The 27909-nt window shown below is 36.4% G+C and overlaps 1 long non-coding RNA gene across 1 annotated transcript; it reads left to right on the top strand.

Annotated features, from left to right (window-relative positions):
* Nucleotides 1-12669: 12669 nt before the first annotated feature.
* LOC136791061 (uncharacterized) lies at nucleotides 12670-24883 on the top strand. Its single transcript, XR_010832251.1, has 4 exons — nucleotides 12670-13589; nucleotides 15064-15156; nucleotides 16457-16586; nucleotides 22927-24883. It is a non-coding gene; the product is annotated as an uncharacterized lncRNA (long non-coding RNA).
* Nucleotides 24884-27909: the final 3026 nt, after the last annotated feature.

Raw genomic sequence — 27909 nt, 5'->3', positions numbered from 1 at the left:
ATGATAGGGAGCTCCTTGCTCAATGTGCCAATTATTGTGAACAATGCTCCAAGGCAACTAACTTTTCATTTCTTGCAGGGACTATATATATATGCTGTGAATGCATCAGGGAGGTTGGACTCTTAACTTGCAGCTGTTGCAGACAAAACATATTGTGCTTTTCATTTAACAACCTAAATCACGTTTTTATGCTAAGACATCAGATCCTAGATCCTTTAGAACTGTTTGAAGATCTTAGATATATGAAGGGTTTAGCTATATCTGACTCAGTTTACACATCAGAAAAATAATAAAGGGTTCACCAATAATAAATAATTCTTTAAAATGCTTACCAAAATATACATATATATATTACTTGCTTTTTTTTTTTTTTTTTTAATCCACAAAGACTGTTTCTTGTCTTAACCTCATACTCAGCGTCTGAGGTGCTATAGCTTGTTTTGTATTGTTTCAAGGGAAGTTGTGTATTCACAGCATCGATTACATTTTATTTATTCATTTATTTATTTTCCCCAGAAGGTAGCCTGTAAAAGAAAGTTCTGCAAGGAAACAAGAGGAAAGGCCACAGAGATCACTTTACATATGCCACTTCTCATTCTTCCAACATTTTACTGAAGCACAGCAATTTCTACCTGGATTTCATACCATACTCAACAGCAGGAATTTCAGTGTGGGTTGTAAAACCTGCTTAAGAACCTATGCAATTTACCTCATGTTGATTACCCTGTGTGGAACAGCTAATGGTACATGAGTTAATTAATCTATAGCTGCCTTGACAGTCTGTGCTAATATAGTTGTAGCAACTACATCTTTGAAAATCTTGAGTTAAATTTTTTTAATCATTGTGCGTGACTTTACACACTTGGCAGAAACAGGTATTCAAATGACAGCCTGAGATCTGATTTGAGCCCAGGGTATAAAGACATCTGTAATGGGAAAATTTCCCAGTACAGAATTATAATCCTGCAAGGCAGCCACTGCTCCCATCCTGGCAGGGCAGCTTTTAGCATGGGTGGAGGAGAGCTAAGAAAGGAAGTAAGCAGCAAGATTTTGGTTCTATATTGTTCCCAGTACACTGTCTTGAAAACTAAAAGGCAGTGTGAAAGGCCCCATATGTAATGTGGCTATATGCAATACTTTCACTATTTGTTTCTTCTAGATTCCCTGGATGAGCTAAGCAACCACTATTGAAAAAAGGTCCAACAAAACTCACAATTTAAATCTTCTTATCCCTGACATCATCCCAGCTATGTATAATAGTACAAACACTGTAGTTACTGTTGTCCATGATCCACCACTGTGAGGAGCGGTAATTCTCACTGCTGCTGTGAGGAGCAAAACACTGCCTTTAAAATGGCCACAAACTGCTGGAATTATTTAAGAATCAGACCTCCACATAATGCAACAGGGAAGAGGGAAGAGACAAGATCAGCCCAGCTCTGGTTGATACACAGGACCTACCTCACTTACCTAATGAGAGCAACTGGTACTAGAACTGGGCTGGGCACACTGGATGCATTTTTCAGCGCATGGCACAAGTGCTGTCTCCTAACGCCACCCAACACTTCTCTGCAGCTCAAGGCTTTTTTTTTTTTTCCTGGTTTGAAAAGAGTAGTTCAAGATAGAGAAAAAGTGGCAGCCCTTAGGTTTGCATGTTGACTGTGCTTTTTGGCTGTGCACTTGTGGGAAGCAGAAAACCACAGTAATACTCCTTTATACATGATGAAAAGATTGTTTAAATATAGTTCGTTGGCACTGGTTTATAGCTTTTCTGGAAACTGTTCCCAAAAAAATAGACCCTTGCCTTCAGAGTATGAGTGCCACTTTCATGAAGACAGGGCATGTCATATAGACAACTAGAGTAGATTTTTTATTATACTATATAATTATAATATTATATATATTTATTTATATTTTAATGCTCAAGAAGACATTGTTGCACTAAAATAGTCACATCTCAACCCTAGCTGAAATGCCCCTTCCAGGATGCTAAGGGTACAGATAGCTACAATGAAAATCAGTTATTTTGACATTCAGAACTTTCTTCTGGAGAGGTTTATTTGCTCTGCTAACCATTTTAAGACTCCACGGCACCTTCTTACTCACCTTAACTGTTATGTTTAGTATCTAGCTCATAAGCACTATTTGTTTTCAATACCCTGTGCATCATATCACCTTTTAAATTAATATAAAATTTCTACAGCATTCTCCTCAGTGGTGGTAGTGGTGTTAAACCTTTCTTGAAGAAATTTTATTTCTTCAATAAATTTTATTTCTTCAGGAGGGAGGTGGAGCATGTAGGACATTAGGGATTCAGGGCCCATGATCCCCATCTCCTCTGGAGTCATTCCTCCCGTCATGCAGCTGTGAAGGACTGCTATGCCTGAAGTATCAGATAAATACCAAAGGCACTTTCTTCAACAGTGGGGATGAAAGAGGTACAAAGTTCAGCTTATAGGCCCATTTCTGCTGGAATATGCAAAGCAAGTTATCTAAGGAAAGAATAAAGAAGTGAAAAATTGATTTCAAGAAAACTGGTCTAATAAGAGGAGTCGTGGAATATCACTCACAAGACAAAATACAGGCCACAGTTTTACTTGCAAGATGTTGTCTAATACTAATAGGCCATAGAAAATATAATGGAGTACTTCCTTAGGGAAAGCTACTTGAGTTTAAGAGGTAGTAGCTTACTTTGGAAGGGAAAATAATCTCTTATAACAACTCTATTCTGCATACATGCTAACAATGACACCTTTTACATGCAATTTTCTACATTGCTCAATTTGGTTAGGGGCCAATAAATCTGGTCTTTTATTTCAGTACCCTGTACCTCATATCAATTTTTTAAATTAATATAAAATTGCTACAGCATTCTCATCTTATTTTTCATTTAAAACATATTTTTTTATTTAAATGATATTTATTTTTATTTTTAAAGAGAAGCTTCCATCTGGTGATTTTTTCAGTGTTTTTAAACAAAAGAACTGAGATTGAAAACATTTATAGCCACTTCTGTTTCATGATTACTATTTTTTTAAAATATATAGATATCAATTTGGATGTTTAAAACTAAATTTTAAACAAATAAAAATCCTATGAATTAGAAGAAAACATTTTTATTTCCAAAAGAAACAAGTTTTTTTGTTGTTTTTGGTTTTTTTTTAGTATTATTTTAGTGCTGAAAATTCTTTTGGATCAAATGGGATTTTAATTTACACCTCTGCAGAAAAAGCTGTCATTCCATGCAATCACGCTCTCACTTCAAACTCTAATGTTCGTTTCATCTATAGATTTTCAAGGCCTCTTGCCTGTGATGGTAAAAACATGGTTTCTTTTTCTAGAGTCAATGCTAAATTGCTACAATGCTCTAAAATTGGTCAGTCATTGATGCTGAGAGATAAAGCATCAAACAGAAGCTATTTAGAGACTCCCTGGACAAACTATTTTTTCATTCATGTTAAGTACCATTAGTAAGAGAAAATCTAAGGACCTGTTTTGGAAGATATGTTTTATACAGCAACTGTTATAGTCAAACTAACTTTCTTTCTTTCTTTCTTTCCTTCTTTCCTTTCTTTCTTTCTTTTTTCTTTCTTTTCTTTCTTTTTTTCTCTTTCTTTCTTTCTTTCTTTCGTTCTTTCTTTCTTTCTTTCTTTTTTCTTTCTTTCTTTTTTCTTTCTTTCTTTCTTTCTCTTTTTCTTTCCTTCCTTCCTTCCTTTTCTTTCTTTTTCTTTCTCTTTCTTTCTTTCTTTCTTTCTTTCTTTCTTTCTTTCTTTCTTTCTTTCTTTCTTTCTTTTCTTTCTCTCTCTCTTTCTTTCTCTCTTTCTCTCTTTCTTTCTCTTTCTCTCTTTCTCTCTTTCTCTCTTTCTCTCTTTCTCTCTTTTTCTTTCTTTCTTTTTCTTTCTTTCTTTCTTTCTTTCTTTCTTTCTTTCTTTCTTTCTTTCTTTCTTTCTTTCTTTCTTTTTCTTTCTTTCTTTCTTTCTTTTTCATTTTATTTCCTTTTTTTCTTACCAATCTGCCCCAATCTTTACAAGCAACAGGGAAGTATCCATAGAAAAATAAACAATTTAAACATTTTATAGTTCATTTTAATATGTCTCACAGTGACCTTCCCTATTAATGCCTTTACTCCCTTACTTTTTGGCTAAAGTCTCTTTAAGATGGGGAAGTTACATCAGAAGTTTCACCTACTCTGAAATCATCTAATTTTGCCCTGATTTATACCCAATGAAATCCTGTTGCCCTCAGGGAAGTTCTGCAGAGTGTAAGGCTGGGATCCAGAATGTTAAATACTAGAGCTTCAAAGCTATAGATTTACTGCAACTATTATTGGTCCTCATTGGTTATTTACTTGTGGTGTATCTCAGCTATAGTTAAATTCTATACTATAGTCAAGTTCTATTCTATAGTTAAATTCTATTAAATATTCTATAGTTAAGTTCTATTCTATGAAGTATGGGGGGAGAAATGAAAGCACAAACAGCAAGAAAGTGGATTGATTTGGAATGGGCTTTTATCTACTTTTGTGCCCAAAGACTTGGTAGAAATCGAAGGATTTTCAAGGCTTCCCACAAAGACACCTCATATTTGGGATCTTGAGTTTCCCTAAAAAGCTGCACTCTAAACTGCTCAGCTGCTGATATGTAAGGGGCTCAGCCTTCTCAGTCCCAGAGAAAGGAGTAGGAAGTGGGGCCTCTGTGGCCCTCCCCACTAGTGCCTCTGTCACTGATGAAGCTCTTCAGAGGGATGGGCACCTTCTCAGTCACTTGGGCATCTTCACCAGAGCAACACCAACAGCTTTGATTCCTTCAGCACACCTGGTAATGCATTTTTGAAATCTAAGGGGCAAACCTTGGTCACATTTCAGTTAACTGTGTCAGGAGAAGGACTCCATTCTCAATTACCAAACTTCTGAGCACAGATTTTCACATCTAATTATTAACTTAATAATATGGTATTATATACAATTGATCTTTCATTACAGATTCCCTCAATAGTGCTCCAAAAGTTAAACTAGTATGGAGGAAGTAAAATTGTATATAATTTTGTGCTATTTCCACTCTCAGGTGTTTTTTGTTGCTGTTGATTTTGTTGTTGTTTTTTGTAGAATAGAGCCCAATACCACTACAAGTACTACAGGAATTCTCCATCATATGACTCAAAGATGTTCATAACAGAAAAGTGCATCACTTAGGATGTTAGATGCTTAATTAAATATCTAAAATCAAATGGACACATATTGAAGAGATATTTTGTAAAGATAGACTAAAATATAACAACAACAATAGTAATAACAATAATAAATAATAATAATAATAGTCCAATCAGACATCAGTACGAATACAGCTGTCTCTAAGGCCCTCGGGATTTTTCACTTCAAGTTCATAGAGTTTTCCCTCTGCAGTGTTTTTGTGGATTGAAATTGTCTAACTCAGGTACGAGCACTAGAGTTGCAGGGCATATTTCAGAGGAATGAATAAGACAGTATAACATAGGTCACATTTTCTATTGAACTACCATAGAGTTTATCACCATTATAGTAAATCTAGCAATATACAGTAAAAATTAAAATTTAAAATGGCCACAGGAACATGTACCAAAAAGAAGGCTGTTTTTAATTTATATATTTTCCTAGGTTATACTTTGTTAGAAAAGACAAACCACCGTCCTTTATGGGTAGCCATATATTCTACATTGAATAGCTGCCCAATGTGTCCTCTTCCAGACTTTCTGGTTGGACACATGGGCCTTTAACACTCTGAAAAATATGTATGACATGTACTTGCTTTCCTATAAGGCCTTCTTTTTATTTATTAAACAAAGCAACAAAGTACTACAAATTAGATCTCTTTTTTCTTTCTCTATGAAAAATTATCCCTTTCAGTAGTTTAAAAAAAAATAAAAAAAAATAAAAGCACTGTGGAATCAGTTCTACAGCAATGAATTTCTGAGGAAGGAAAATTCTAATTGAGTGTGAGAAGGTCCCAGTTATACCACTCTATTCATGGCTTCTCAGTTTGGCCCACATTATTTTGAATTTACGATTACCAAAAAATAAGTTTCTAATTTAACAGTCAGATTTGTTTGTCATAATAAATAGCAAACAGAATGACACAGAAAATATTTGTCCTGATACTTATAGCCAACCAGTTTCTCAGAAGTCTTTCACTGGACCAAAAATAGTCTTATCTTCCTTTTTATTGCACTCACTAATCAGAATCTAGTCTGCCTTACAACAGTCAGCTGCCATTGTAACAAGTTACAGGAAAATTATAATGCTTCCTAAGCATTTCCACAGAAACAAATTTCATGTGTGTGGGGGTGGATGGTAGGAGGAGAAGAACCTTGGGAAAACCACAATTATAAACAGCTGCAGCATGCATTAAATGTAATTATGATTGATTCCTATAAATAATTCTTTGTGTAAATTTCCACTTAAGCCGGATTTGCTGTTCGGGTGCAATGGACATTTCTGCATTAAGTGATTATCTCTTTTTATTATTATTAAAAATACAGATTCTTTTCACTTGGGAGAGGAGATGAGGAAAGAAGACTTATTGTACCAGCATGAACTGCTGAAAATCTGGACTTTCACAATTAATGGTTTACCAGCCTGGACTCTATGAAAATGTTTGTGCCTGAACTACAAAGAAGGATTAAAATGAAAAAGGACGCATCATCCACAGTTATTGTCAGCAAAACCTCATAATACTATTTCAACAAGATAATAAACATATAATGATAGCATCTAATCAGCCACTATGGAAGAGCTGACTATATTAATAGGACTTGACATTTGTTCTGTTTAATGGAGAAGGTGCTGAGCACCTAGGTTTCTACTATGCTAATTACTTGGTCATTTGAAAAAGAAATCAATAGGGTACAACTCTCACAGGAGAAAATCTTGACTGATTCTTTACACTTCCTACAGCAAATATACCACTAAATCGTGGTCATTAATTCATTTGACTAATTCAGCACATCAGATTTCATTCCTTCCCATTTAAGGTTTTACAACTGTCTATCATATTAACGTACTGTAATGGTGATGACAGGAAAGATCATATAATATGACTGGGAGAAGGGAGAAGGTTTCCTATGGAAGGTCTATGTATCACATTCCTGATCCCACTGAAATTAATTACAGCTAGCCATTTGCTTCAGTGAGATAAGACAAGAGCTCTGTACAGGCCTTAGTATGGTACGTCTGAGTGCTCTCAGTTCTCATTGCGTGTGGGAGCTACTAAGAACTGCTTAGTGCTTTGGAAAAAAAAAAAAGAAAAAAAAAGAGGTCTTAAAGAAACTGCTTTGCTGTGGCTGCAACTAAGCCTCCATAGAATCCGGAAGGATCCAGCCTCATATTCAGTCTAATACTTAGTCAAACTCTTAATCACATTTGTAACCACACCTCTATCAAAAATCATAGAAGTCAATGGCACATGTTAAAAGTTTAGCAACTATTTAAGTAAGATGATGATCCAAGTCTACATTTGTACTCCACATCTTTCACATCAATGTAGGTTTTAATTTAGACTTTCTTTCCAGCTGGGACATATAATTCAGTTTTCAAATAGAACATATGGATATTGCAAAGTGCATCAACATTTATTTATAAGACAAAATCAGAAATGTGGGAACCTACTTTTCTCCTAGATATTTCAAAAGATGTTCATGTTCTAATCTTCTTCACTTCCATGACACCTTACATGTTTGTTTTTTTTTCCGTACATCTGCAGAACATTTTATAAACCTAAGCAAACATTCTCTGTATGCTATAGGGGTGGGATAACCATATTACAGGTGAATATCTTTTAACTCCAGCTTAAAAATGTCACCCGGATGGTTTGTCAAAATTTATAAAATTACCGTGCTCTGTCTGTGCTTTAACGCTGGGTAATGTGCCCCTAAAACAGAATGTCTATAGTGCCTTTAAAGCAGAGTTGAAATTCTGGACATTATTTTAGTATTAGATCTATGGACATCTTTTTCATTACCACCTCCTTTACCTGGCTGTGCCATTAGCTTAATTTATAATAAAACCTCACTCATTTTCCCCATGTAATTTTGGTGGAAGTACTTACACATATGAGGTGGTTGGCACCTGACACAAGTTAGGCTATTTTCACAGACTTTTGTTGGAATTGTTGGTAGTTTGCAAGCTCTAAGTTCTTCATGGCAGAAAAAAAAAAAAAAAAAAAAAAAGAGCTTAGTTGCTCCAAACAAAGTTATAGTAAATTAATATAAAAAGCTATGCTGTTGCTGTTGTTCAGGTTGCATTTAGTATATAACATTCAGAAAAATATTGTTAAAACTCCATATAATACTGATGATTTGCTTGCATTCTTTTGAAACAAAAGCATAAAGTTAACACATTTTTAACCCCCTCAGGCTAATTTTTGAAGCCACAACTCTAAAATTGCATCACAATATTTTGTGAATACAGCTTTGCATACTTAACCTGCATTTAGGTATAGAAATCAGGTACAGGTGCAATGCAACAAAAATAGATTCTAAAGATCTATTTATTCTTTTGACCATGAAGACATTCTGTTATTATTCTTTTCCCTTATGAATGGATTTAAAGAGCTTTTTAAAACCTCCAACACACTTTTAAAATAAATATGCAAAAATATCAACAACAACAAAACACAAAACAAAACAGAGGCTGTGTATTTGCTGGGGAAAAAAAAAATCTTTACATCAATCAAGCAAATATACATTAGCAAGAAGGAAACACATTAAGACTCATTTTCCTTTTTCCTGTGCCAGGTTGCTTTTGTGCACTATATATCAGAATGAAAGTAATTCACTTCTCAAAACAAAGTATTATAGAACAAAATAAAACTGTGATGCACTTCTGCAGAATACAGTCAAATTTCCATAAAATGTCTGCAGGGTTTTTGCACATTAAAATTTCTCATACTAAAACTGTTTATGGAAATAGGTCATTATGCACATTACTAATAGAGAGCAATTTGTTGCTTTTAAAGGAGCTTTTATACTAATAGTTGTGAATAAACACATTTATCAGACTTCCTAAATATAAACAATATATGTATTGGTGATCACAGTTCTCCTCACAAGTGTAGTAGGCATGCATTAAAAGAGTTGCTCATTTGGGACCCGTTTCTACCAACAGGATGCCCAGGGGCATTTTGTAATATCTTTTTGATGGGAGATGAATGGTATTTCACCATGGAAATGGGGTTAAGGATGGTGTCACTGAAAACAATGAGGCTACTTGTAGGAGTGAGTATTTATTGGTTTGGGACCTCAAGTCCTATTTAGCCAGAACTTGTGAGGTTCTTTTTGCAAGTAGTGAAAGTGAGAGCCGGACACTTTCTTCTACACAGACCTCTCCTCTGCATCCAGAATTGTGGAGTCAAATCCAGCAAGCCCAGCCCCTGAAAAATATCTTTATTTTGTGGAAAGCAGCCTTTTACAGTGCAAAGCAGATTTTCGCATTATTGGCAGCAAGTTGTGCTAGTCAGGTATCCGAACTGAGTTTGAAATAATATATATCCCATAATCAGCACCTAGAAACAATCAAAAATGATAACAACTATTGTAATTTTACCTGACTTCTGAGGAACTAAAAAGATACAGTCATGTAATTACACTGTGTAGGTTATGATAGCATGGGAAGCAGGAAGATATTAGTTAAAAATTGCTAGGCTCACTGAGGAACATCTTTTAATATGTTTACACAGTAACCAACATCAATTCTCCTAAAAATCCCACTTAAACAACATATTAGATCACCTAGAATATGCAAATGAAATGAGCTGTTTTAGGAAGATATGCTGATTCGTGTGGTCCCTTACTTGGTTGTCAGTAAAAGTGAAGAAAATGTAAAACATCTATCCAATTATTTCAGTTAATATACAAGCATTAGGCATTCAGATTCCTAATTAAGAGACAACATGCCCTGTCAGGCATCTGCATGGGCTATTGAACATTGCCTAGATTGTTCCATAATTATCCCAGCTTAATAGCTCTAAAAATGTAAGCAATGTGCATCCATTGAGGAAATGCACTGCTTATCATATGAGGAGAAACAGCACACAGAACATGCTCTGCTACCATGTATTTGTGCTGCAGGTTTTTAGTGGAACATAGTTCAATTAACAGCGGGCAGCCTCAGCTTAGTAGATGTCTTGTGTTGAAAAGGGGGAAATCTAACTCACATATCAAAATAGATTTCTGTGACCAGAATTGAACTCAACCACTGGGAGTGCTCCATTTCAGACTCCTAGCTAGTATCAGTTACATATCAAAAAGAAGAAACAGTATGTACAAGAATATATTTTGTACTGTTTTTAACATGCTATTTTTCAAGCCTCATTTGTCAAAATCCTCCAACTCCCAGCCCATCCTCACCAAAATAAAATACAACAAAAACAACAACAAGAACAAACAACAAAACAGCATCCTCTAGGGCAGTCATGTTGTCAAGGAAACAGATTTTTGCCATCTTCTGTGATTTGCATTATCAGTATATTTGTAACAGTTTCCTTCTTTTCAATCTGAAACCTATGTTCAAGAGCTAGTCAATGTTGCCTTGAATATTGCAGCCACAGTATCAAGATGTCTACCCTTGCATACTATCTGGCAAGGCTGAGCAAATCATGGATTGCCTGTCTAAGGAAATGTCTGCAAGGAATGCAAACAAAATATTCCAGCTATTTGAATGGATCTCTTCTGGCTTTTAACCAATAGGTTTTGGTTTGGAAAATAACAGATGTTTAAAGTGCTTCATGTCACTTCATCTCTCTCTCTCCTTGTTTTTTTCTCTTCACTTTTAATATAATAAAAGTGAAAAAAAAGCAAAACCAAAGAAAGATAGTGAAAATGTGACGAAATTTATAGGATAACTGAAAATCTGCAAACAAAATACATATTTTCAAAAATGTTTTTATTTTATCTAAGACATTAATTCTAAGGTAAGTGTTGTAATATATATTATTATTCAATATTTTAATTAAATGCAACAATGAACTTTAAACAAGATAAAATAAGACATGTAAAGACTTTTTAGATTTCAGGTCCTTTTTTTATTTTTTTTTCCACCTTCAGGTTCAAAATTTGAAACCACAGTTTTGTTTTGTTTTGCTTTGTTTTTTTCTCAAATCAGAAAAAAGAAGAAAATTGTCAGTTTTCATCAGAACTACAATTCTTGCTCCTTATGAGGTCACAGCATATTTAAGTCCCTTAAAGGCATTAGGAGTTTACAGCATTAGGCCATTACTTCTGTGAACAGATGTAGCTTTGAAGATTACTCTGCATAATGAAACACATTTTCAAAATCGTAGTGAGTTAGGAAGACTGTTGCACCTCTTGAACATGAAAAATCACACACAGTCCTTTAAATGACTGAAAAGTAAACTGGAACAAGTCTATACCTTTTCTATTTCTCCTCTCTGAAAACTAGCTTTAGTGGGAATGCTACATTTTGGATCTTTCTTAACTTCTGCACCAAAAGGAGACAAGAGGTCTTCTGTGAAGGGATGCTCACTGAAACACAGGAAGAAGACCTGTGATAAAGACCTGGACTTACTCTGGTGAAGCCACAGGACCTTTGCTGTTTGAGCTGCAACTCCAATTGCTTGTTAATGTTGAATACAATGGTAATTATTCCAGCAAAATCCCATGGTACTTTAAGGCCTTTTTTTTTTGCCATTTTTTTCTTTTCAGGTTTGTGATGGAGAGGCAACCAATTGCCCCTCAAAGAGTGGGTTAGGACTTCTAGAGCATGCCAGCAATGTCTGGTTGAAAGCATTACAGTTTTTAACTATAGGCCTATACAAAGGAGTAGTGAAGGTAAAGTCAGGTGTACTGTACACTGCATGAAAGATTTTAGATACGTATCTGTGGCTGTTGAAATCACCTAAATGAGTCTATGATTCTAAGATCATCAAGTCCAGCTGGGCAGCTTTCTAGCCACTCTTCCCCCAGACTGTAGCACTACATGAGGCTGTTTTGCCCCAAGTGCAGGACCCAGCACTTAGCCTTGTTGTACCTCATACAGTTGGCCTCAGCCCATTGATTCAGCCTATCCAGATCCCTCTGTAGAGCCTTCCTACCCTCAAGCAGATCAACACTCCCACCCAATTTGCTGTCGTCTGCAAATTTACTGAGGGTGCACTTGATCCCCTTGACCAGATCATGGACGTTGATTAAGTCCAAACTCAAAGGCCGAAGGCAAACAAGGTACTCGGACTTTTTTGTCACGTGGAAAACATGTCTACATTCGTACTCTCCTTTCTAAACACATATATTTAGTTTGGGTTGCTTTTTGCAGCCTGCTACATTATTTGACATCTCAGGCCCTAACTTCTGAAAAATCCATTTTCTGAGGATTCCTTAAGCAGGGGATGTAAATTCTCAAATTCACAAAGAGCCGATTCCCAAGAGACAGCTATAAACAGCTGCTTCCTGCAGCTGGAATATTTTTCAGTACCAGTTCAAACCTTAATCTACTGAAGTGCTTATGTTCATGAATAACCAGCGGATTTCCATGGAAAGGTTTATTTGTTTGGGTGCCTCACTGCATTGGATCTTATTGTAAATATTACAATGACAGGCATTTATTGTAGGTAGATAGAAGTTACAGGCTTGTGTCCTTAAAGACTTATACATATGAGTAATAGAAAAAAAAAAAAAAAAGGAAATACAAAATACATATATGAATCCATTTACTCATTTTAGGATTTTTTTTTAGTGGATATGGTCCACATAAAAAGCCCTACTAGAGTTATTAGCAGCCATTGAAATTCTGTTATCCACAATTACACAGTTTAAAATGAGATTAAAAATACGCACTATTAAGTGAAAATTGTACAGAACTGTATATATCACATTTGTCAAGCTCATTGGCTTTTAGTTTTGTATTTTCAGTATGGGATGTAGTTCAACAAAACTTTCTAAAATAAAAGAATCTCAAAGAAACATTAGCACGGGTGAATGCTGTCACATGGCCAAGCTGTCAAGACTTGAAGGACCCTGTGTTCAAAATTGGCTCTTCTCTTGCAGTTGATTGTGTTGAGGTGAATATCAGATGACAGTCCAGCATTAACAAGATAAAAAAATATTTTAAAAAATATCATGGTAACACAATTGTCTTCCTTTTATAAAGAAGCCATTTAATTAATCTTAGAAGAATTAATCTTTGATTTCAATCTGTGAAATCAAAGATTTTTAATCTTTGCAAATAATTAATCTTTGATTTCAAGCATTTGAAAATGTATCACAGCAATTAAGCTGTACTGATAGATAAGGGCTATCCCAAGATAAGGGCTTGGCAATGAGAAGTCCAGGAGAAAATGAGGAGTGGAGGGAGAGATCTGCCACGACATGTTTGGGGCTTCCACTGGCCTGTTGCACAAGGCTGGAGCACTATTTCTGGGCTAGCTCTGTGAAAGCAGACCAGGAAGGGACACCCATTTTACTACTGTCTGTCAAACAGCCCTGGTGTTCCCCAGACTCACAGATCCCCAGGCTGGGAGGATCCTTGACTATATAATGCTTTGGTAGAGAGTTCATAACATCAACGTTCTTGGCTGTCCCTGTGATGTGGAATTCATCACATTTGGGTAAGCAACTCTTTCTAAGACTTTCTTTCAGGCTGTTTGTTGTTGTTGTTGTTGTTGTTGTTGTTTTAATTATTATCGTTATTATTATTATTATTATTATTTTCCCTCTGAAATAAAAAGGCAAATAAAAGTGCAAGATATGTTATATGGGTAACTTTGAGGTTGCAGGGGTAACTTTCAGATGACAGTGAAGAAAATTACTTAAATGAGGGTCCACTGAGAGTAGCTAAATTAGTTTTTTTAAACGAAGAATTGTGGTGAATACGTAGGCAATGAGTTTCATGCCATTGTTTCTTTGGACAAAATATGTAGTGTCAGGCAAAAGAGATTTTTTTTGTTGCTTTGTTGTCTTTTTTGTTTTTTTTTTTGTTTTGTTTTTTGTTTTATTAGATCATTCAAAGTCTTATTTGCTCAGTAAACTGCAGTCATATAAAGATCCCACAAGAAGCTCAAAATTTTCCCAAATCAAGAGGAAGAGAACAGTAAAATAGTTATTAACAGGCAAGGGAACTCATTATATTTAGTTTTAAATAATTTTGTAAACTATTGTATTAAAAGAAAATGTTTATATCTGCACTGTTGTTTAGAAGTGCAGAGTCTATCTTGTTAAGTATTCACATTTACTGACTCAACATTCATAAAAACAGGTGCTTTTAAGATAAGAGGTATTTTTTACAATAAGTAGTTCTATTATGAAACTGAAAGTATAAATCAATTTATTAGAAATCATCTGCATATTTAGCTGTGAAAAAGACCTCAGGTAAAGGACTCAGGCTGCTGTAATTTGTACTTTGGGAAATTATGTACAAAATACCATCAAGTATTTTGTATACATATATAAGGTATACATAAATATATGTAGTTTAGCAAGAAATATTTATATTTTTTCCCAGCACAAAATACACTCCCCACCATCCACTAGACTATACGGTATATTTCCCAAAAAGTCTCTGTTTCTGGTAAGCATAATGCCTATGTTTAGGATTTGTTAAAAATAATGGCAATGAGTCTGATGTAATCTATTTTTTTTATTATTATTTTTATTTTTTTAAGTATGCTGACCAATAAAATAGGACTCCAAGGGCACTTTCATATTACCTTCATATTTTCTAACTCCTTCTCCCATGCTAAAATAATAACAATAATAATAATAAAAAAATCTTTAATGTTTTGCTAAGACCTACTCATCTCTTAGGTCTTTCAATGAATTTAGTTGATAAGGCTTCTCCATAATCAAATATATTTACATATACCTATAGCTTGTTGATTACAACTCAATTCTTGTGCATGACTTCCCTGAAAAAGAGCTCTATCAGTACATCTTTCAGAAGCCAGGTACTGGTAAACACTTAGCTACTTTCCTGATGATCCCTATCAAGACCATTTTGGGGGGCAAAATAAAACAATACATTTCTTCTTGCAGGCAAAGTTATTTTATATACTGCTTCATATTATGCTGCATATGATCTTTTAGGAGTGCACCTTTACACTTTTCCAAAGTACATTGTAGAATATGGGTACGTTGATGCAGACTCTGGATCTCATTTTTGGGAAGACTCATTAACAGGTTAGTGATGCTCCAGAACTGTGTTGTTGTTGCATCTCGGTAATGGCGTTTCTGGCTACTCTGATAGTATCCAGGCTTTCTAGCCATAGGGAAATGTTTTGTACAAAATACACACATTGGCACTGGAACTGTTTTGTAGAGGAGAACCTGGTAGTGTAATTTAACACTCTGACCTCCCTACATATGTTGGATTGTTATAACATGTTCCTCGCTTTATTATCGCTGGCTGATGACAGAAAATAACATTGTCCAGGTATGTTCTGCCTTCATTTGCTACAGATCAAGACTAGAAGAGGAGAATGGAGACTTAACAAAGAAAACAGTAATGTCTGTAGGGCATACACAGTTCTCTTCAGATATAGGACAAATCTTTGTCAGATGGATTCTCATGTTATTAAATCTTTAAGATACAACCTGTGTTCCCCAAACAGTTTGTTGAATATCTTTCTCATGTGCTTGTTATCCCTTGTTTTGATTATTGCATTTTTATGACCTCAGCAAACTAGGGCTGTCTTGTTCATATCCATGCAGGGTACTGCTGCAAAGAGCACTCTACCATTCTCCTGTTTCATACATAAAGTATGCACATTCATTGTCACACTTTTCACAGTGAACCTTACACTTGTAGTAAGTCTTCATTTTTTGAGAAGTAGGTTTTAGAAAAGGACCTCTGACTTTCCTCTCAAACCTTGTCCTCAAAAGTCACCTGAAAACATCCATAATTATATAAATTAAATTATAATAAAGACTGGAACAATGCAAAAAGAGCCACCAGTTCCTATAAGCCCAGTCTCAAATGTAACAAGCTTAAAAACAAAGACATGCCATTAATAGCCCCCCACTATGCAAATCCCATATTAGATCCCAAACTTGAAAAAATCATAAGAGTTGTGGATGCACCATCCCTGGAAGTGTTTAAGGCCAGGTTGAAAGTGGCTTTGAGCAACCTGGTCTAATGGAAGGTGTCCCTGCCCATGGCAGGAGGGTTGGAACTGTACAGTCTTTAAGGTCCCTTGCAATCCATACTATTCTATGACTCTATGATTCTGTGATTTCATTCCCATAAGTGTTTTTCTATTGTATTACAATCTTGTGTGACTGTGAGCCTCTGTCTTATTTTATTCAACTTAAAAATGGGATCATTATATCACTGATTATTTTCTGGAAGTACCTGAATAGAACAAGGTCTGTCTTGTGTGTTTAAATATATCATTTCATTTAATTTTTTTTAAGTTGCTGAAAGGTTCTTAGCTGAACAGGCAGAGAACAAACATCTTTTTTTTTTTTTTTTTTTTTTTAGACTAAGAAAGAATATGAATGAATCATACTCTTAGTATCATTAGTTTGAAAATACAAAAAATGTATGGGCAGCACTTCTGATGGAGTAAGTCATTTTTATGACAAGAGGCCAAACAAGGTCATACATGCAGGTAAGCCAAGGTACCAGTGTCTGCCTAATAAAAATGTTATTACCTCTGATTGAAACTTACCTGGTATAACAGAACTATTTATGAAAAAACCTTGTTTGACAAATGAGATATCACAGAGCATCTTGAATAACATTCTTTTTTTCTTTTTAAAAAAAGTAGGAGACTTTGGGTTCCTCATAATCTATTCCCCAGTGAGAGTCCAGTGCACCTACATCACTTATGCTCCTCCAAAGTCATGACTCCCCTTATGCCCCGGGCAAAGACTGGTCTGAGAGAAGTTCACATCGCATTATGGAAAGGAGCTTGGCCTTTGAAAAATAATTAAAACAAAACAAAACAAAACAAAACAAAACAAAACAAAACAAAACAATAAAATAAAATAAAATAAAATAATAAAAATAGAATCACAGAATCATCTAGACTGGAAGAGACCTCCAAGATGACCTAGTCCAACCTCTGACCTAACACTAACAAGTCCTCCACTAAACCATACCACTAAGCCCTACATCTAAACATCTTTTAACGACCTCCAGGGATGGTGACTCAACCACTTCCCTGGGCAGCCCATTCCAATGCCTAACAACCCTTTCAGTTAAGAAGTTCTTCCTAATATCCAACCTAAACCTCCCCTGGCGCAACTTTAGCCCATTCCCCCTTGTCCTATCACTGGGCATGTGGGAGAATAGACCAATCCCCACCTCGCTACAGCCTCCTGTAAGGTACTTATAGAGAGTGATAAGGTCACCCCTGAGCCTCCTCTTCTCCAGGTTGAAAAACCCAGCTCCCTCAGCTGCTCCTCGTAAGACTTGTTCTCCAGACCCCTCACCAGCTTCATTGCCCTTCTCTGGACTCGCTCAAGCACCTCCATGTCCTTCTTGTAGTGAGGGGCCCAAAACTGAACACAGTACTTGAGGTGCGGCCTCACCAGAGCCGAGTACAGGGGGACAATCACTTCCATAGCCCTGCTGGCCACACTGCGTCTTATACAAGCCAGGATGCTGTTGGCCTTCTTGGCCACCTGAGCACACTGCTGGCTCATATTCAGTTGACTATCAAACCAATACTCCCAGGTCCTTCTCTGCCAGGCAGCTTTCTAACCACTCATCTCCCAGCCTGTAGCTCTGCTTGGGGTTGTTGTGCCCCAGGTGCACGATCTGGCACTTGGCCTTGTTGAACTTCATACAGTTGGCCTCAGCCCATTAGTCCAGCCTATCCAGATCATCCTGCAGAGCCTTCCTACCCTCAAGCAGATCAACACACGCACCTAACTTGGTGTCGTCTGCAAAATTTCTGGGGGTACACTTGATCCCCTCCTCCAGATCATCAATAAAGATATTAAAGAGATCTGGCCCTAGTGCTGAGCCCTGGGGGACTCCACTTGTGACTGGACTCCAACTGGATTTAACTCCATTCACCACAACTCTTTGGGCCCGGCTATCTAGCCAGTTTTAACCCAATGAGGCGTACACCAGTCCAAGCCAAGAGCAGCCAGTTTCTCAAGGAGAATGCTGTGGGAAACGGTGTCAAAAACCTTACTGAAGTCAAGGTAGACCATGTCCACAGCCTTTCCCTCATCCACTAAGCACGTCACTTTGTCATAGAAGGAGATCAGGTTCGTCAACCAGGATCCGCCTTTCATAAACCCATGCTGACTGGGCCTGATCGGCTGGTTGCCCTGTAAGTGCCATGTGATGACACTCAAGATAATCTGCTCCATGAGCTTCCCTGGCACTGAGGTCAAACTAACAGGCCTACAGTTTCCCGGGTCTACCCTCTGGCCCTTCTTGTACTTCCAGTACTGGGATCAGTGCTTCTACAGGGATCAGTTGCATTCACAAGTGCTGAAGGCAGGCACAGGCCCAGCTCTTGACTACTGCTGAGGCCCGTGGCTGCCCAGACATGGCGTTGGGCCAGCCCCAAATAACGCATGAACCTCGGGTGGGTGGAAAACAGTCTTAACTCCAATCCCGCAATGCTCCAGGGGAGTTTGAAATTAAGCAAAACACATCTGCCCATCCCTCATTATTGTTGTTACTGTTGTTATAACCTTTCATTACACTAATCCACATTTTTGTTCCACATTGTAAGTATGTGAGAGGCTGGAAACAGTCATTAAAATGTGATAAGGTTTAAAATTCTTGCACATTAACACTGACATTTCACCTTCTAAACAGTCTCAGGTAATGAAGGTCAATACAAGCAAACAGTCTGTCTACAGCCCTTAGTTAGAGGATTTCTGTGCTTGGACTTCACAGCAGGGGACTGTCAGGCAGAGTGTTATCCTCTGTGCAGTTCCTCTCTGAGTACTTGCTGCAGCTGGCTTCAGCATATGGTAGAATATGAAGATATTTTCTGGGGTCCACTGCCTCAATCACTGTTTAATGATTAATTACTGCAGGCTGGTGTCAGGGTGAGACATTCAAGGCTTCAGGCAAAAGTCTTAACTACAAAAAATGACAGCAGGCAGGATTTTGCCAAAAAGAGTAATTTTGCACTGCTACTTCCAATGATTTGCACTGCCTTTTGATCCATTTGTAAACAGAAAGATGGTAAAATACTATCAGGCAATAAATGCCAACAATAACAAGAAATCATTCCCAGAGAGAGTCTTAGGATGTTTGGTCACGTTGAGAAGATCTTATAACCAGATCTCTTGGAAAAATATCGGTACTTAGGGGCTGTCCTCCCTCAGACCACTGCAAGCAGGAATGAACTCAGCCTCCAACCACCAGGACAAGGATTATAAAGACTCCCAGAGACAGGGAGACTGGGTCCCATGGGAGCCATGAGGCTGAAGAGCCAGACATGGAAATCCTGACTCTGTCGTGGCTGTTGGTCTTGTCACACTGTTTTCTGTGCCAGATCTGGAGCTAGCATCAACCCCGTGGGGAGCTCCTGGATAGCAATCCACCCCTCACCAGGCACAGAGGTCAGCAGTCAGTCAGCACCCCGAGCACAACCTGGGCCCCCAGGAAGCACTGTTATTGTGGCCTACGTTAAGGGATTTGGGAAATGGCTTGCACTGGTGGTACTACGTACTACTGGGATCCTTTGAATATTAGGAGATACAGAAAGCCACCTTAGCCTTCCTATGTCCTGTGCACAGCTTAGCAGGAGGAGAGGCCTCCTCAAGGCCTCAAGGCCGTGGCTCCTCAAGATTTAACCTAATGTTCATCAGCACTCCCAGATATGAGAGATCAGCCTCAGGTTGACATAGTGATATAAGGAATCAAAGATATTTAAAGGCTTCTGCTTTTTTTTTTTTTTTTTTTTTTAGAAATGCAGCTTAAAAACTATCAATTTGTGTGCATGACCATTTATCTGTAAAATTATCCAGTAAAAATAAGATACAATTATCTTCCACCTACAAAGATGAGAATTACATTTGTGCCTTAAAAAAAGCCTAGGTTAATCTTCTTTAGTTTACCCTACCTCAGAAATGCAAAACAAGTGTAAATGATACCATTCACATTTAATATCATGTTGCAACTGCTTTGTGCTTGTGCCAGCAACTCTACACAGCAACAGAGAATTAGATCTTTCATCTCAAGTGCCTTTGTCTTCCATAAAATGGGACAAACACTTACTTTGAAGATGGAACATTTCATGCTGCATAGTTTGGTTTCCACCTTCCTTCTGCAGTGTCATTACTGAAGCACAAAATCACACCATCCTCTTTTGAGTGAACGTAGAGCTGATTAGCACTGGAAACACTTTTGGTAACTTTGGTGAAAATATTTTTTCTTTTCCAGGGAAAAGCAATATCCAGCATTGCAGGCAGTGGGCAGCCAAAAAAGTTTATGTTTTTGGAAAAGGTGTGTGTTGGGGTGAAGGTCACATTTATATCTTCTGCAAACATATTAGATCATTTCTAATGAAATAAAAAAGAAAATCCCATAAAAAGTAAGATGTAGGATTTTTTTTGTTTGTTTTTTGAAGAAACAAAATTGAACCTCTTCAAAGGAATTCACTGCCTTATAAAAAATATTTTCTTTCCATGAATTAAATGCATTTTTCGAAGTGCATAATCAATTTTTTTTTCTGTTTATTCCTTCAATTTGAATATTACAAAGTATGGAAAGGACTCAGTTGTCTACTAATAAAAAACTAATTTTAGCTGTCTACAATCCTTAGTCATTTTATTGTTATAGGAAGAGAATGATAACAAGTGAGAAGCAGCAGAGAATTAATGGGCAGGATACCCAGCATGTACAAGTCGCAATAAAATGCAACATTATTTGTCAGCTTTTAATGTGATATTAACTAGTGATGGGTGAATCACAAAAGGTTGAGAGACTGAGTAATCACTGGAAGCATAGATGCTTAAATCTTATCTGGACCTCTAAACACTATAAAATTGGGGCTAACTTAGTGCAGCTGTCTGAGTAAAAGAGGGTGAGGGCACAAAATGTTGCACTTTGGAAATAAGATTTTTGGTTCTTTCATCTGGGTTGGAAAAATTGTGAAAATAACCCTTCTCTTGCTTCTTCTAATGAAAAGAAGTAGTAAAGACACATGAATAGTTATTCAGCCAGCTAAAACTCCATGAAAAGGAAAACCGTGAACTTTTAGTTATTTAAAAAAAAAATACATAAATCACTCTGCATATATCTAGTTTTAATAGTAAAAGTAATGTGATTTGTTGCTAAATTAAATAAAAGTTGGTACAGAAACCAGATGACTTTTTTTTTATTTTGTAACTCCCCACTAAAAGAAAATTTGTTTTGAAGATGAAATAAAATTTCAATGCAAAATATTGTTATGATCTTAAATACTTCAAAACAATTTTAGGGAACAAAACCTAGGTGCAACACCATGTGAGCAAAATCAAGGCCCATCAGACGGAAAGACACAATCTGTGACTCAGGGCATTCCTAAGCTGCAAATTGTTGGCCACTAAAATACTCTTTTAGTTAAGCATGTGTATATATACATATGCTTGTCCTCGATTCTGCACATTGGGAAACATCTGAACATTTACCATTACACAGCATCATCACCCTTCAGATGAGTGGAACCAGGAAAAGATCAACTTGACATGACCTTACAGGACTTTTTCATCTATTCTGTAGATGAGCAGACTGTGTCCAATAGCAAGCCAGATAAACTAGCTAGTATGAGGCTAGTCTCAGGACCAGACTTCAAAGAGACAAGAAGGCATTTTCTTTTACAAAAAAAAAAAAAAAAAAAAAAAAAGGTATTCTTAATGGACAGCATTATTCTTATTGACAGGGTTAGATTTTTATTATTTTATTTTATTTTATTTTATTTTTATTTTTAATACATCTTTATATAATTTTCTATATTTATATATATGTATTATGGTGATAGGTAAGATAGTCTATGGCCCCTCACAATTCACATTGCAGTGAATTCATTCAAATAGTGTTCGCTCTGCTCACAACCAAGACGGAGCTGCTGTCTGTGGCACTAACATGAAAATTAAACTTTATGTAAATAACTTCCAAGAAGAGTCTCTCATTATTAATGCAGACAGTTCCAAAGGCAAAAGCAAACAGTATTTGGCAGCAGGAACTTTTAATGAGAATGTCATTAAAGAATTCAGTCTACAGACCACAAAGTGATGCATAGCATACCCAGCTGACTTTTCTGCTTCTCTTTTCCTTCTCGTCCATTAAACATAAAGGAGATGTTATGGGTGAGCTAAGTATGTGTCCCCAAGTGAAAAGTCATACTTGCAGCAGATCACACATTTACCAGAAGGTTAGTATCAGCTTCTGGCAAATTTTCACCATGGGTGGATGGTTTCTTGGATGGCATCTCTACTCATGTTGTATGAAACTGCAGAAGAAACAGAGCAGACCCATATGAACATCCAACATAAAGAGAATGGGAGGAGTTTGACTAGAAAGTACAGCCCAGCTGGAATTCTGGTACAGAACAGAAAGGCCGGTGCATTCAGGCTTAGCAAGCTTGTTTCTCATTGCAAAATATATGGGTTATCAGTCTAGCTGGGAGCAAAATCTGTGTTCTTGCTATCTAACATTTGTAACCCCTCCTGCTACCACCTGGAAGTTGCTAATGCATCAAAAGAAGGACAAAAATCAAAGCAGAGATGAACAATGAATATACAAAAGAATCCTAAACTGAAGTTGCCATTATTTCAGGTTGGCAGAGCTCATGATTAGCATCATAAGCTGTTATTCAGATTTATGTCAGATTAGCCTTATATCTTCAAGCAAAAATTAAAAGGAACATCAAACGTCAATCATCCCCATTATATACAAATATATATATGTGTATATATATATATATAAAAAAGATAAAAGAGATTAATCTTCTATTCTAACTGTATGTTTTTCATTCCCTTGTGTTTCAGCTCCTCCACTGCAGAAATCATCTAATATCATGTTAGATGACCTGAGGATGCTTCCTGGTATCTATCTGCCATTTCATAAAAGTGCAGGACTCTTGAAGGTCTCCTGTCACTTCCACAAGCCCTGTGATAATGTCCCATATCCATTAAGTTGGATTGTTACTAAAAGCAATGTGTTTAGGTACATGAATATTTTTCCATATGACTGGCTATATTTAGAAGCAAAAGACCAAACCTGCGATTTTTCTGAGATTAAAGCTCCCTTGTACAAATGGTAAAAATTCTTAAAAGCTTTGGGAACACAGTGGATTTTTGGATGCCACCCTATTAAAGAATCTATGCAGGATCTCTGATCTCATTTGGCTGAACTGGCATATTTATAACCTAAATTTTATGAGGCTTGAGAATTCAAAGCAGTAGTGTTATGATGAGTTAACACCGCTGCTTAGATTGTTCACCAGCCAAATAGCAAAATTTCTTAATGTCATTTTATGGGACTTATAAGACTTTAAACTAAATATGATTGCTGCTCCATAAAACAGAAGAGCAGTTCTCCATATACTGTATGTATGCAAATAGAATATCCTATCTCAGTGCCCATAGTAAGTTATCCATAGAGTTTAGACTGAATAACTGTTATTGGTTAACATGCTCCTATATCTTTGCTTTTCAAGTAACTAGGAGAGAAGCTTTTGAAAAAATGGGAGTGATGTCTTATGCCTCTGACTGTACAGCTGAGAAGCTTTTCTCTTTCTGCAAGAATGGTAATTTTGCCCAGTTGAAAAACATTTTCCAAATGCAGAAAATATGCAGGCAGAAAATGTTATGTATGGCAAAAGTTTTTGTAGAAAGCTACTGCCACATGGTGCCAAATATTCACATGGATGAATGGGCAAGCTAACCAGGATATCTAGAATCAGTAGATCACACTAATGAAAGAGTATCAGGTAGAAGGTTAAACATACTCATGATTTAAACAATCTCTTACTATTAGGTATGAGAAGAATAGCTTTTATCATAATTAATTATTCTAGAAATTTAACATCAAAGCATATTGTCCACTCTTGCAGAGGAAAGACTAATATATGGGGAGCCAGTCTGTTTCTGCAAATACCTTCCACCTATACCATGCAAGGGTGTGACAATCCTAGCAAAGGGCCATGGCTATAGCCCTACTCTTGATAATATATATTGAACAGAAAAAAAATTGCTATTGTTTTCCAATAAATTCTACTTCAGAATGCATTGAATCTGGAATATTCACCAGGTAATGCCTGAGCTGAATATTATGAATCTGAGGGCAGAAAGATGCATGAGTTTTTTAAAAGGTGGGAGTTTGAATGAACGGGGAAATGAATCATCAATTTATGAAATCACCAGCATATGAAAATTGCCAATTAATGAATGCATCAGTTAGACAAATTCTGGAAAAAAGTCATGTGTGCAAGTCAAAGTAATAATTCACACAGCTACTGATCTTGGCAGCATTACAGAGGTAACATTTTTACAAGGTTAAGCTGTCTTTGAACTTTTCTATAATATATTAGTTGCAAACAGATCTTTCTTCTGTATCAAGCATATATGTCTTTTTGATCCTTCGCTTAAAAAAATCACAAATTATGACAACTGTAAGGAAAGAAAATCCTCTTCATTGTATTTTACTTCTCCAAGTGCCATAAAAATATCTGAAGATATTAAACCAATTGAGTACTGTTCCACCATATCCAGCATTTTTTCAGGTTCTCCCTTTGAAATACTATGGTCTTAGAGCTAGTGGTACTATTTAGTGGTCATATGCATCTGTAGCTCTTTCTTTTGAGTCATAAGAATTACTGATTCTGAGCACAGCATATGAAAATTGAGACTTGGAGAGACTTCTTATATCAACACCATAGGCTTGTAGAAGTGATGTTAACCTGACAAGACTCTCAATAAAAAGTATTTGACAATAAAAAAAAAATGTTATTGCCTGCTAGCCTCAGACGTTTATAGAGGATAATGCCTAGCAATAATATAAGAGACAAAACAGATGAAACAGAGCAGAAGAGGGAGGTTGAGGTTTGTGCATTTTTTGTTTGTTTTTGTCCAGAAGCTTCAGATTCAAATTCAGCCTGTGTGTGTCACTATCTTAACTCATTTTATGAAGGCTATTTGGTACCCTATATAAAATGGGCTAAAGCAGTATTTGATACCTATCTATATCAACAGCATTTGAAATAATTGGCAATGCAGCATTATGGATAACCCGGTGAGACAGAAGAACTTTTACTACATATGTCATCTCTTTTATATTCACTTACTACAACTGTATAACTGCTCTTTCAGACAGATTCTAGTTTTGTCTGTTTAATCAATCTGAAATCAGAATCATACAAGTTGGATAACTGTGTATGGTAAAAAAAAAAAAAAGAGAGAGATACAGAATTAAAAATACCCTTAAACTTAGAGAAGACTGTCGTTATATATAAAAATTAGGCAAATCTGAGCATAAGGAACAGAACATTCACTCCACATCTTCCTTGTGCATTACTATAAAAGGTAAAGTCTTTGATTCAGCTCTGTTCAGTGTTAGAGCCTGGTATTGCTGCAAAGAAATTAATAGGGCTATCTCACTGACTTCAGTAGGAATGGGCTTGGTCCCTAAGCTGCGTCCCTAACGCTCTGCTGAAACATAAATGTCACTGTTTTGAGAGAATACTTAATATGTTTTTCTCTCTGAGGTAGATCAGTCTCTGAAGCTGCTTCAATTAAAGTTGATCGAAACTCAGAAGAAGTTAGTTGATACATCTTGAATATCTGCACAGAGAAAAAAAATTAGTGGCATTTTACTTTCCCCCACTTCTGTCATGTTTCCTTTTGACTAGTTTCTGTGAAATATACGCTATACTTAGTGCACAGCTGTCTGAAATCAATGGTTTAACTGTGTGTGAGAAATTTGGATCATGTGCTTCACAAGCAACAGTCCCTACGTTGGAAGCATCGATGTGCAGGGTCGTGCTATTTTCTAGTCCATGCAGTTCCTTTTAGTTAGATTCCCAAAGGACTGCAACATTGCAGCTAAAACTTTAGTAGATACAAGAACCATATTTTCATTACTTCTTAATTTTTACAGTATTCATCAAGTCCACTGACTTTACAGTACCTAAAAGACAAGCAGAAATAAAGGTATTTCAATGTCAATACAGAGATGCTGAGCCCTGAAAGTAATGTTGTAATAGAGGTGTGTCAGTGATACAAGACCAAATGATAAACAATATATGTTAAAGACAATAGATGTGAATATTATTAATGATTTGCTTCAATTACTGGTTTCACATCAATACTATGCAAAAGACTTTTTTTCTGGGTGTTTGACAGATCTGCTTTACAAAACCTTCATATTCTCTCCCCTTTTTTTGATAAACTATTTGTCACACCTCTTTGTTCTAAAATGAGAGTAAATGTTTTGCTTTATAATCTCACTTTTTTAACTAAATAAAAGTTGCTGCATAAAGTTTTAATATCATTTTAAAATATGTCCTTGTAGAAGTTGCCATAAATGTCGGCATTTTCAGCAGCATGAATTTATGATGACACTGAATTTTTATGGCACTATAAAAGTCCATAGTCCAAGTCCAAAGTCCATGATGACATCTACAGCTGCCTTTTCACTAAAATATAAAAAACTGTATTAAGAGACATAGTTCAACATTTCAAGGGATTTTAAGGAAGAAAATGTATACACTTATGAGTGCTCACAGAAGTCTCAAGATGGAATAGAGGTAACATCCTAAGATTATTTAGCTACTCAATCTTTTTATATTTAAATGGGAGTCAGTGGAAGGTTCTTTTGTTCCCCTTTAGTTTTTATTTTCTTTCATTGATCAGGAAAACATGGCACTAATAGACCTTGAAAATCAGTTTAAATTGAAGCATTATTCTACCAGGCAATGGTTGCCTAATAGCCCTCTTCTTTCACTCAGTATGCTCTATGCATCTTCTCAAGAGAATGGACCATCTGAGGAGGTAAGGGTGTAGATCCTGAGGATAGTATATGGATACGATCCAGCTCCACAGAGCTTTATAGCCCAACTCCATCATACATTGACTATTTCTGAGCTATCGGACACTGTAGTGCTGCACCTCAACAACATATTAGGATACGTTTGGGTACAAGGCCTCTCCCTGTGGCTTGTTTCTGATGGAAAAGAGACATACTTTGATGTGCTGGAAGCAACAAGACATACTCCTAACAAATCTTTGACTGGGGCAACTGACAGAGTAAGACCCTCAAGTTATGTCTGCTATTTTGTGAACCTGCCCTTAAGCCTAGATTTTGCCAGAACACCTGGTTTTCATTTTGCAGGCCAATAAATAGTACCTCAGAGACACCATGGAGGAACAGAAATCTTCATATTTTCTGTAAGAGAAAGTGCTACACTTCTGCATCAGAGTCCTGTAAATGTGTACTGAAATGTGAAATGAAATACATGAAGAATTGTAAATTTCAGTACCATAAATTCATATACCTTGGGCAGATGAGGTCTGACTCACAATGCATAGCAGCAACAAAAGCCTCTCCAAAAACATTAGTGTATTGGAGACTGTTTATCTACATTTTCAAATCTCAATCTATGAGAAGTTTTGCTTGAAGAAAGTCTTCAAGATTTGCCTCATCAATATGAATACTATATTTGATTTAAATATTTTAAAGGTTATTCTTATTGGAGCTGTGAGCAAATTAAATATACAACTGCTTAAGACATTTCCTGATTGTCACAATAGTAAAGGTATGGACTCAACTCTTCCATCAATGCACACTCAATGTTTCCATTGAATTAAATATGAGTTACATGTACACAGGGACTGAAGCGGTCTGTTTTAATTAGTGTGAAAATGTCAAGTCCCAGTATACAGTGAAAGCCTAAAAACAACAAGACCATTAACCCTTTCATTGCTGTTCAGCATTGTATACAAGCCACGTAAGAAAATCTCAGAGGAATCAGT

This window comes from Anser cygnoides, chromosome 1 (assembly GCF_040182565.1).
Source record: "Anser cygnoides isolate HZ-2024a breed goose chromosome 1, Taihu_goose_T2T_genome, whole genome shotgun sequence".
NCBI classification, from domain to species: Eukaryota; Metazoa; Chordata; class Aves; order Anseriformes; family Anatidae; genus Anser; species Anser cygnoides.
Note: the sequence above shows the minus strand (reverse complement) of the source record. Positions and strands in the feature narration are given on the sequence as shown.